Source organism: Astatotilapia calliptera, chromosome 16 (genome assembly GCF_964374335.1).
Source record: "Astatotilapia calliptera chromosome 16, fAstCal68.1, whole genome shotgun sequence".
In the NCBI taxonomy this organism is placed as follows: domain Eukaryota; kingdom Metazoa; phylum Chordata; class Actinopteri; order Cichliformes; family Cichlidae; genus Astatotilapia; species Astatotilapia calliptera.
Window position 1 is genome coordinate 30,439,315 of NC_137437.1, and position 11,583 is coordinate 30,450,897.

The window sequence follows — 11,583 nt, forward strand, 5'->3', positions numbered from 1 at the left end:
ATTAAGGAAACACTGGCTCATGTGAAATCCAGGGTTTGGAGTTTTGGGTTATTCTCACTGTTTGTGCAGGATTCAGCTGGCAGCAGAGTTAGCACTGCCCATACGGGCCAAGGAAACTGTCACGAGAGGAAGCAGCCAAGAATAATTCGTATAGTGCTCACTGTACAGAAAACAAACTAACACCCGCGGAACCACCGTGAATGTGCATTGCAGCGTGGCCGGTTAGCTCAGTTGGTTAGAGCGTGGTGCTAATAACGCCAAGGTCGCGGGTTCGATCCCCGTACGGGCCAAGGTTCTCCTATTGGTAATTGAATATGTGACGCGTCGTGAGTTTTCCACGTTGTGTATGATTTCATCGACATGCAGTTCAAACAAAGTTTGTTTTGTTTTTTCAGGTTAACTGTTACAAGGACACCAGTCTTTGAGACGAAAATGCCTGTATTTACGAGTTTTAATAATTAGGGTTACGTTTTTAAGTTATATATTAAGTTTAAGTTATATATTTACACTTAGTTGTCAGGCTCCTTGTAATGTTTAATTTGTTTGTGTACCTCTCTGCGCTTTTTTTTTTAAATGATATTGTATTTAATGGAGCTGGGGTGTTTTCGGTTGCCGTAACATTAATATCCCGTCTTTTAAAGGTAAATACATTTTAAACAAGTATCAAAAGCAAAAAATAAAATGGCTGTTATTGTTGTGAGCAAGAAGCAAAGAGATGGCCACATGATCCAGGATTTCAGCACTGTGAAGCTATGTAATGCTTCTAGCCAAGACCCTCTGGCTTTTAACTAACTTAGAAAACATTTCAAACCATTTGTTTCTGGAACACTTGTTAAATGGAAATAACCATTCTTGTAAGGTGACTCCACCCACATCATGTGTGTATTTTATTTTATTTCATGCAGGGTAAATTTTGCCTCCCAACCTGCCAGGTTTATACTTTCAGGGACAACGCAGCCCAAGACTTTGTTTTTTTTCCATCTTTTTAAAGATGTCAAAAAACAGAGTTTCACTGAATAACTTTTAAAAACTCTGACTATTAACACAGAGTAATCTGATGTATGCAGAACACAATTCTCTAGGTTCATATGATACACAGTGATGCCAGTGCTTTGAAGTAAGGGCACAAGGTCACACTGTGTTTCCAGAATTGGCTCTGTGCTAATTACTACCATGGGTCAACGTTTATACCTCGTGCTGGTTCAGATTACTGACACATGCATAATGCCATGTGGTATACATGGCCTCATATCTGCTATCTGCATTACAATAATAAATTTGACCTCAGTGTTCTCACCTACCTTCAACTGATCCATTTTTGACACAGAGCTCTCATGTAGGAAGATTCTACAAGCACTGGTAACTTATTTTTAGATGAGGTGATCTATGGACTGAAAGTGAATGGAAAGTCATACACTTTCAATTATCCCCCTCAGACTTCAGCTTCTTTTTCTCAGAAATCTTCGCAGTCATAATATAAAGTAAGACACTTTAATTTGTCTACATATTGTTACTGTAGTAAGTGGTAGCACTCGTGGGAAGGGAAGCCAGGCCTCATATGTTTTCTCAAACTTCAATTGTCATTTTAATGAAAGCAATTTGTTTAATGGTTTCGGCCATTCTCTGCTCTTCTCATTTCTCACTGACTGTAAAATGGACCACATGAAACAGCAACCCTCTGAATGCCACGGTGAATATGTGGTGAAACACAGTTTTGCACTCTCACAATCTGAAGGCTGAGCAGGACTCCCTTGAGATGAGGCTCTGTTTGTCAGATGAAGCCAGCTTTGAATTTGATTTTTTTTTTTTTAGGTTTTAAGTAAATAATAATGTCACTACACTGCAGCTACAGCAGTTAACTCGTCATGGTAGGTGTACACCAAAACCTGAACTTCAGTATGGAGAGAAAATTTGGACTGTCAGTATTAGAATGTGACATGTGCCAGTGCAGTAGTAGCACAGCAGCAATTTCACTGGCTGTGGCTTTTTTTATGACAATAATTCCCGCACACTCAGGCACTACTGTACTTACTGACCTTATCAACTTAGAGGAGGAACATTTGTGGACACAACAGACTTTTCAACCCAGCGAAAAGGATTCTGTGAATGACTTGGTGAGGATTTCTACAACATTCACAGTGGTTGTGAGCAAGTCTGTCTTTGCACACAGGATGCTTTTTCACTCTTTTTAAGTCCACTTCTTGTACACAACCATTTTCAAAGCAATGGCATTTTTTAATACACAATTTAACACTGTTCAATGAAAAATGCGGGGATAAAAAGGCAACAAAGGATGAACCAGCGTTGTGTCTTTACTGGCATTTCTTTGGTTGAATATATGGAAAATTGCAAAGATAAAACAGTTTGACAGACATAAAAATAGTATTTTTGCACCATCTAGGTGATTTTGAAAGAGCTAGCTGTGTCAAAAGGAAACAGAAAAATATACAACACAGCACCTGGACATTGATCCATCGGAAGTTCACAAACACGGCATAAGAAATTGTTTCAATGAAAGGGTGACTGTCAAGAAACCTTTGCAGCGAAACAGGGAGAAAAGGTAAAAGCCAACGGAACGTGATCAAACATGGACTGGACTACCCAGAGCACCGACTTCAATATTATCAAAACAGTGTGAGATCGTCTTGATGAAGGAGAGAAGAAAAGACAGAAACATTTTTTTTTTTAAAGACGAAAGAAACCTAGAGAAGTATTTTTGAAGGCTATTTAAAGATGTTACAAGAAAGCTGCCAAAAAGAGTTCAGACACAGTTGAAGAATAAAGGCGGTTATACCAAATATTCACTTCCAAGCTTATTAGAATTGCTCAAACTCAGCTTTCCCCTTGTATTCTGTATGTCCATATGTTTTCACATGTTTCAGTAACTCACTGCACATATTTTCTTTGCAAAATATAAAGAAATGAGGGGTGGCTCATGACTTCTGTGCATTACTGTATAATTGTTTTAAACAGTCAGGAAGCACGTATTTATGTATTTCCAGGTTATATTGGACATACTAAAATGTTGCACAGATTTTTCAGCTTCACTGATCAAGAGCCACGAGTGTTCTGTAACACACGACAGCTGCTGCTACAAAAATAATCGTCAGCTCTCCATACATGCAAATGCTGTCCACATTGCAGAACACTTTGTCTTTCACATTTTCAGTTCGGCATGTTTCTTTTGAAGAGGCTGAGATAACTGTTTCCAATTCCATGTTCAACCCTCTCATTGTTGTTTGCAGTGAGTCTCTAGACAGTTTGCAGATTTTAGAAAGAATTAACATGAAAAAATAGCCCAAGGAAAGACTGGCAGACATCTGGATGTTCCTGTTTTTGTTGTTAGGGTTTTTTTTTTTAATTATTATTACATTTTGTTTTGTTTAAGAAAAAAAACCCCACAACAGCACTTGAGTCACTGGCTCAGCATCTTTTGCACAGCTGCTTATGTTTAGGTAGGAACTGTTGTGGGTGAGGTCATTTTTTCCAGGGGTCAAAAGTGACTTCTTCCTCACATGATGTTACAGACGACTGCACAGATGAGTCGAGGCGCTTTTCCTTTTAGAAGTCTGTATTTGTTTACTGTCTCTCAAAATCAGTGGCCATTTTCAAAGCTTTGTGCACTTATTTCACCAGTTATTTTCAGTCTAACTTTTCATTTCAGTGGTCAGTGGAACATTAAAAATTGTACTTAGAATCCCCAGTAAAATGATATAAGTTCTGACAAGCTCTTAAACACCACTGGCTGAAATATGATCCCTTTCTCCATGTTTCCCTTCTGCTTCTGATAAACAAGCTTCAGTGAACAAGCTTCATTGAAGAGTTGATAGATCAGCTGAATCAGGTGCATTTCCTAGGTACTGTGTCAGGTATTTGCTGGATATTTTCCTATTTCTAATGGATGTGACTGCTGCTGCTGCAAAAAAAAAAAAAATTTTAAGGCCTGCCACTTCACCTTTTGTCCTCCATTAGTCCAGTTTTCTCATTGCTTTAAGCATGCACTGCATACCGTGTCAAGATATATATAAGTTTTCAGCTAATAGCTTTCTGGGAATCACCTTGTGGTATAAATAATTTTTTCAAGCTGTGAAACTGTTATCTTTGGCACAAAAGCCCAAATCTTTCGTTAAATGTGAAAACTATTTTGAATGAAAATTGAATTCATGTAGTATTTCCAACATTCGCCTTACAAAACTAGGATAGGCCCAAACAAAAAATGTGCACTGAGTATTTTGACATGTGGGCTTCATAACTTAAAAAAAAAAACAAGTTTCATAAAATTAAAGCTGACTTATCTTAAGACATAGTGAAAATAAAATCAAACGATCCCCCTACAATGTAATTATAATCTGATCACACATTTTTTTCAAAGTAATATGGGCTGATTAAACTTTGTGATTGTTTGTAATCTGTTTGCCTAAACAGTTTCATGTAACACCCAATCCTGCTCAGGTAACTATAAGAGCTGCATGTCACAGCCACTGTGCTGATAAACCACTGAAACTAACTTGCTGCTGTTTTAGGAGCAATCACAGGAACCGGAAGCCTGGTTGTTGATTGATGATTGATGAACTGACTGCTCTGAAATTCAGTGGGTGGTTCTGTTTATTTTATTGTAACATGTGCAGTTTGAGTCTGGTGACGCAGACGTACGAGGACAATCATAACTTCTGTTAGTATCTGGATCAGGTGGAGACAATCTGTTCAGCAGTCTCATGATAGCTGTAGAGTGTTTTTACCTCACAGGGAATGCCTTGGATGTGAAAAGAGATTACATAAAACACTGTGTACTAATATGACCCACTGGGGGGCAGTCTTCGCCAACACTGTGATCTCAAAGTGAGCAAACTGATACAATAAATATTGTTTGCTATTTCCAGATGTCAAAACGTAAAAGACCATAAAAGCTCCCATTAAAACTAGTAGTATTTGGATAACAGCATAAAAAAAAGAAAATTCCTCTTTTTTCACGTCTCTTCTCGCTGCTCCAACTGCAGAGGGGGTGTTGTTTAAAATTTCATTAACAGCAGTAAAAGATCTTTCACATCCACACAAAAACTGTTTCCATGTGGGATGATGAGTCATAAGCATGAGACCAGAAGAAGACTCCAAGAGGATGTGGGAGACTGAACAGAGGATGGTGATGAGAAAAAACAAAGAGGATCAGAAAGGAGGAGGAGGAGATGAAAGCTGGGGCTGTGGGAGCCAAAGTGAAAGAGCTGGTAGATGTGAGGAGGGCAAAGGGAATGTTACAGAGGCACTGCTACAGGAGTGCCAAGTGGAGAAATCAACAAAAGATAAAGAAATAAAATTATATCATTCTCATGACTAGCGCAGCTGTTTCCATGACCATGTGACCTCAGTTAAGAGTTCCCAGATGATGGTCCATGGGGCTCCAAGCCCTCACATGTCCAATCTAAGAGATTTCCTAATCTGCTATTAAAAGTGGAGATATCCTGTAGGAGCAAACTTGGCTTCGACTGTGCCTCTGCCAGCCAAACTTGAATGGCTCTTTTATGAGTCCACCTTGTTTCATTCATGTCCTGCTCCCAGGGACATGACCTTCTGACTTTAAGTAATTAAAGAGGAAATTAAGGTAGGAAAATGAATACAGATCACCGGTAGAGTAAAGGGAAGACAAGCAAAAGTGTGTTGTCATTTAATACAGCTTTAAAGTTGACTTGATTTTAAAAACAAAACATTTTTAATGCCATTCATTATAAATCACCACTGAGTGCCAGAAGTCTTTTTTTTAAACTAGGACAGCTTCAGTGTTACACAATGCTTTCTGGAAAGTTTTAAGCTGAGGGAATGACATGGCTAAGGGCACACAGCAGACATGGCTCTTGCAATATGTGAGTCTCAGCCAGCTGGAACATTCATAATACACTTCTACCCCAACTGTCTGCTTTAGTTATATTTGATAAAAACTGTAAATTCTAGATATTTGGGGGTTTTCTGCTTTAAAAGAAAATATGTCTGGCAAAAATCCATGTTTATCATGCTGCAAACAAAAAACAACACTGAATGTATCCCACTAACATGTACATGTTTAAAAAAAAACAAAAAAACAGAAATGGTAGAAATTACCAGTATTCCTAGAAGAATTTCACTCCTAACCATAATTAGGCTAAAGATCAATGCTAACCGTGCTTTTAGCACCTGTCATGTTGACTGGATGACTAATAACTCTTAAAAATGAAAAAAGGAAAAAAACAGAGTTTTTAGTCAGGCCAGGTTTTAATGGTTTTGATGGCTGGGGCCCAGTTTAGGGAGTCAATAAATAGCTGAAGCATGCAAAACAAAAAGGCACGCATTAAAAAACTGTAGTATTCTAATTCTAGTGCACTGTTTTGTATGTTGTTTGTTTTTTAACCATTAGTGCCATCTGTAACCTTTTTTTAAAAACAGGAAGTTAAACTCCTGGCATTAAGTAACTCTTTTGCATGAGTGTCTTTGACTTTGGATTTTTGATGGCAGAAGGAAAAGCTGTGCAGACCCCACTCCAAAATGCTGTACACAGGTTCAAACCATGCAGCCTCTTGCTTTGACACAATAGCACAAACCACTGTTCCACCCAAGAGTTATTTATGAGCATGTGGAAGGTTTAGTCTATGCTAAAAATGAAAATTGAAGACAGAAGCTCATTTTGTCTCATATGACATTAAATGTCAACCTATGACGTACCTAGAGGAAAGAAAGAAAGAAAGAAAGAAAGAAAGAAAGAAAGAAAGAAAGAAAGAAAGAAAGAAAGAAAGAAAGAAAGAAAGAAAGAAAGAAAGAAAGAAAGAAAGAAAGAAAGAACAGAGTGCTGCACTTTGAACACCCTGGAACAACTCCAAAAATAGCAAGAGCAAAAGGTTTTGAGTGCTTGCCCCCTTTCTCATTTCTCAATTGGCACATCCTCCATTCCTTTTCTCGCCTGCTTTCCTCGTGTCACAGTCCCTCCTTCCTGAGATGAATGTGGAAAAGGTGAGTAAAAGACACAAGGAGAGATAAGGTGAGGCAACAGGCATTTATTAAATTGTGTGTGTGTGGGTGTGTGTTTGATCTGCCTCTATCAGCTTACCACTGTTACCAGCCAGCTCACCTGCCTTTCATTAGCTCTTGTGTGTATTTTTCATCTATTCCTCCCCAGAAAGTAATTTCAGCTGTTGTGTTAACTCATAGTTTAGTTATTACTAGTCTGTCACTGCCTCTCTTGCAACATAGACAACATTCCTACCTTTTGTTTACTCAGTATGGGTTTATGACAAAATGCCTGTTGAACTAATGACATTCCCTTCATCATCAACTGTACAATGTTTAGTGCTAATTAGCAAATGTCGAAAATGTAGTAAATAAGCTGAAAAACATGCTAACATATCACCATGATGCTACAGAAACAGCAGCAAAATCAGAAGATAATAAAAGGTAAGAAAAAAAACTCACTCCATTTACTGAACTTGATTATGATTAGAATTTATACCCAGATTAAAGACCTAACCTCACCTTGTGATAAAACTTTAAAGCTCTTATAGAGTTGGCTTTAACAGTATATTAAACTGATTTACCTGTTTTTACTGTCTGTCCATTCACTGTAGGTTTCTTTAAATCACCATTTTGAAGTGCTTGTGTTCCCAAAAGATTAGTTCCAACATTTCACTCTGGTTAAAAGTAAGCCACAGTCTCTCAATGCCATATTATTATTTTAGCTTTCCCTGAATTCTCTGGGTTGTTCTGTGCAAGGCTGAGGAACATTATGTCGTGTGGCTTTATGTTCCCCCCAGATCCAAATAATAGTTTGGATCTGGATCTGTCTAATAGACAGACAATGTTATCTTTGGATATTCTGGAGGCTCAGGTTCAGTGTTGGTTTTTTTCTTATGTTTCTATTGTTTTTTACTATTCTTGGATGCTGTACAAACAATTTGGACATCTCTTCCCATTGGCACTGTGTAGCTTTAGAGAACACCCAGCAATTTAAAAAGCTATATGTTATGTATAGAACACATAATGTAAATGTCCATAGACCTGTGAATATTACACAGTATTTGCATATGGAAGAAGTCTTTATGGCCTAATTCTTAACGAGCATTAAGTTTGATGAAGATTAACAAACATCAGCTTATTTTTTATTGTGAAATTCACCGCGGTACTGCAAACATTCCATTAGACAAAGACTCAAAAACTACACAATTTTACATTGCAAAGGTCTAAAGATAAGACTGCCCGAGTATGATGTTCATCTCAAGGAGTTCAAGTGCAGTGCCTGTACAAATGATGTGAGAATTGCACAATAAATTCAAAATAATGAACTTCCTGTTTACATTGTGCTTTCTCATACATTTTGGGGGAACTTCACACATGCACATAAAAAGCAGACGTACAGAAATTTCATTTAGATTTTCTACAGGGGCTCTGTAGAGCTGAACATTTGGACATTTTCAACCACTATGAACATCTGTGCAAATTGTTTGAGCATGTAGAAAGAATAGAAGAGGGTCGTATTGACATTTGCTAAAGTTGAAGGTACACACTAAGCTGAGCACAGTCACTGAATCACAGCAGCTTAACAGACTGTGACTCATATAATTCCAGCTGTGCAGTTTTAAATTAGTTCTCACAACCTGCATGATGGTGTGATTAATAAAAGCTAAGTAGATATGGTGAGAATCATGTAGTTTATCACCAAGTGTTTGAGCTGCATGCTTCAGATCCTGTGTCAGAGTTTGAGGAACAGCTGCAACCAATATGAAGATGTGTGCAATACTAGAACTTAGAGGTGTTTTGGGAACAGTTTGTTTGGCTCACATCTACATTAATTACAGAGTTTTGCATTGTGTTCTGAGACAGACTGAAATATATTGTGTTGGGTAGCTGCTGAGCTGGCACAAGTGCAGATCCCAACTTACAAAGACCAGAGGACTGCAGAAGGTCCCACATCATGTGAAGAAGAGTCTATGCATTGCAGTAAAAACACAAAGGATGTTTCAATGTGGACTTCTAAATGAAATATTTTTCCTTGTATTTTGTTTGCTGTAGCTGTATTTGTTCATTGGTTTCCTGCTTAAGGACCAGAGTATCATACAGTGGGTTGTTGACTGACTGGTGCAAACATAAAGATGGTGTGTTTTTGCTCATTTTTTCTGAACATGTCTCCTGTACTTGCATCCGCCATAAAATCTATGCCTATGACTTACAGTCAGCCTTTTCTTCTGGAAACCACCTCACCAACACAAGTGACAACCATAATTTAGCTATTGCTCACTCTTGCAATCCAGGCAGTTAGTATGCACTAAACCAGAATTAGAGGAATTTCAATGCAAAATAGATCAGACCGAATCTGGGTAAACATAAAAAGGAAAACTGAAGATTGTGGTTTACTTTGCTTCAAATTCAACAAAGGTGAAAATCTGGACTGCAGACTGTTATGGAACAAGTCTACAAAAACCACTTCCAGAGCATCTGCGGACATGTGACTTTGCACTGGTTGGCAGTCTGGAAATAAACCAAAAAACCTTAACTGACAGAATGAGCTGCTCAAATAAAAGCTGTACTTGTTTTCTGGACTTGCTGTGCGAGTGCCCCTCCTTTTTAAAATGATTGTTTCCATTTGTGCACGCCTACTTGAAGTTGACTTGTCATTGCAACTTTTCTATGGGTTCCTGTAGTAGAAGCATATAAGCAGCCCTGTAAACAACTAAAAGTATTTTTGATCAACTATGGGACAAGATTTCCTGCAACAATGAAGTGACTTGTTATCGTAAACATTCCTTCCTGTTTTCTTTTCTGAAATCAAAGCAGATTAATCTTAATTAAATTATCTACTTTGCAAACACTTTTCACACTGATGACTCAGGATGGAAGGAATGTTTTCCTGACAGACAGGAAATGGACGTAAGTTTTACTGCTGTCTGATTAAAGTACCTCAGCATGAAATGGAAAAAGGAAGGGGGGGGGGGGGGGGGGGACCATAATGGCAACAGTTTGTCAATTTGTTGGCTAAACAACAAATCTTCGATTTTTGTTCCTAAGACACCAAATCACTATAACGGAGAGAAGGGTTTTATGAATTTTTTACTCAGTATGAAATAAAACGGTTAGTTATGTCTATAACTTCTGTTCCCTGAAGGAGAGGAACGAGGTACAACACATAAGTATGGGATATCACGCCCTCGCGTGTCCTGGCTGAAGAAACCTTTATTCACGCCTTTACGGCAGATGACGTGTGATGACACGCGCAAGGCCCCGCCCGCACATATAGCCGCTGCCATCACCGTCATCCCTCAGTTCGATAGCCGCTCTTCACCGAGCCAACTGCTCAGTGGGGCCACCCTGTGTTGTACCTCGTTCCTCTCCTTCAGGGAATAGAAGTTATAGACATAACTAACCGTTCCCTTTCAGTCGATTCACTCGGTACAACACATAAGTATGGGACCTATATACACGCCCCGCAGAGCAGCCACCGAACCGGAACGGGACCACCACATCCTTAGTGAGTGGTAGACCCAGCAGAAAGGACAGCATGAGCCACCGAAGGGGCTGTAACGTCCAACCGATAAAACCGCACAAAAGTGTGCGGCGACGCCCAATTAGCCGCTGCACAAATATCAGCCACAGGCACCCCTCTAAAAAGAGCCCATGAGGTCGCCATCCCCCTGGTGGAATGAGCTCCCACCCCGTGGGGCAACGCAAAACCTCCGGTGCTGTATGCCAGCGAGATAGCTTCTACAATCCAGTGGGACAGCCTCTGTCTGGACAGAGCTCTACCTCTATTCGGATTAGCGAAGCAGACAAACAACTGGTCACACAAACGCACATCCCGAGTGCGCTCAATGTAGGTGCGTAGCGCACGCACCGGACAAAGAGAATGCACCCTCCTCTGCTCCTCAGATTCAAAAGGAGGGGAGCAAAAGCTCAGCAACTCAAACTCCATTGAACTATAAGATGCAGGCATGACCTTGGGAAGATAGGCGGCATTCGGACGCAATACGACCTTGCGGCCATCAGGAGAAAACTGTGTGCAGGCAGGATGCACAGACAGCGCATGAAGGTCCCCCACTCGCTTCGCCGAGGCCAAAGCGAGAAGTAATGCGGTCTTATACGAAAGAAGTTTCATATCTACCGACTCAACGGGTTCAAACGGAGGGCCACAAAGGGCCTCCAGCACCAAAGACAAGTCCCAAGCAGGGACACTGGACTTAAGCACGGGCCTCAGCCGGCGAACCCCTTTCAGAAAACGCACGGCGAGGGGATGCGCACCTGGTGTCACCCCGTCAAAACCGATATGACAAGCAGATATAGCCGCTAAATAAACCTTGATCGTCGAAAACGAAAGGCCTTTATCCAACAGCTCCTGCAGGAATGTCAAAACATCCACAATAGAGCACTGAAATGGGAGAGTGTGGCGGTCCCGGCACCATCGCTCGAAGGCTCGCCATTTGTAAGCGTACAAGCCTCTAGTAGACGAGGCCCTGGCGCTCTGAATCGTCGCTACCACACTAGGTGGCAGACCCTTAGCAACCAAGTTTAACCTCTCAGCAGGTAAGCATGAAGGTGCCACAGATCCGGGCGCGGATGAAACACTTCCCCCCCCGCCTG

At 40.1% G+C, this 11,583-nt stretch overlaps 1 non-coding gene across 1 annotated transcript; it reads left to right on the forward strand.

Annotated features, from left to right (window-relative positions):
• The first annotated feature begins 216 nt into the window (after positions 1-216).
• Positions 217-290, forward strand: trnai-aau (transfer RNA isoleucine (anticodon AAU)). The gene has a single exon. It is a non-coding gene; the product is annotated as a tRNA-Ile (tRNA).
• The last annotated feature ends 11,293 nt before the right edge of the window (positions 291-11,583 follow it).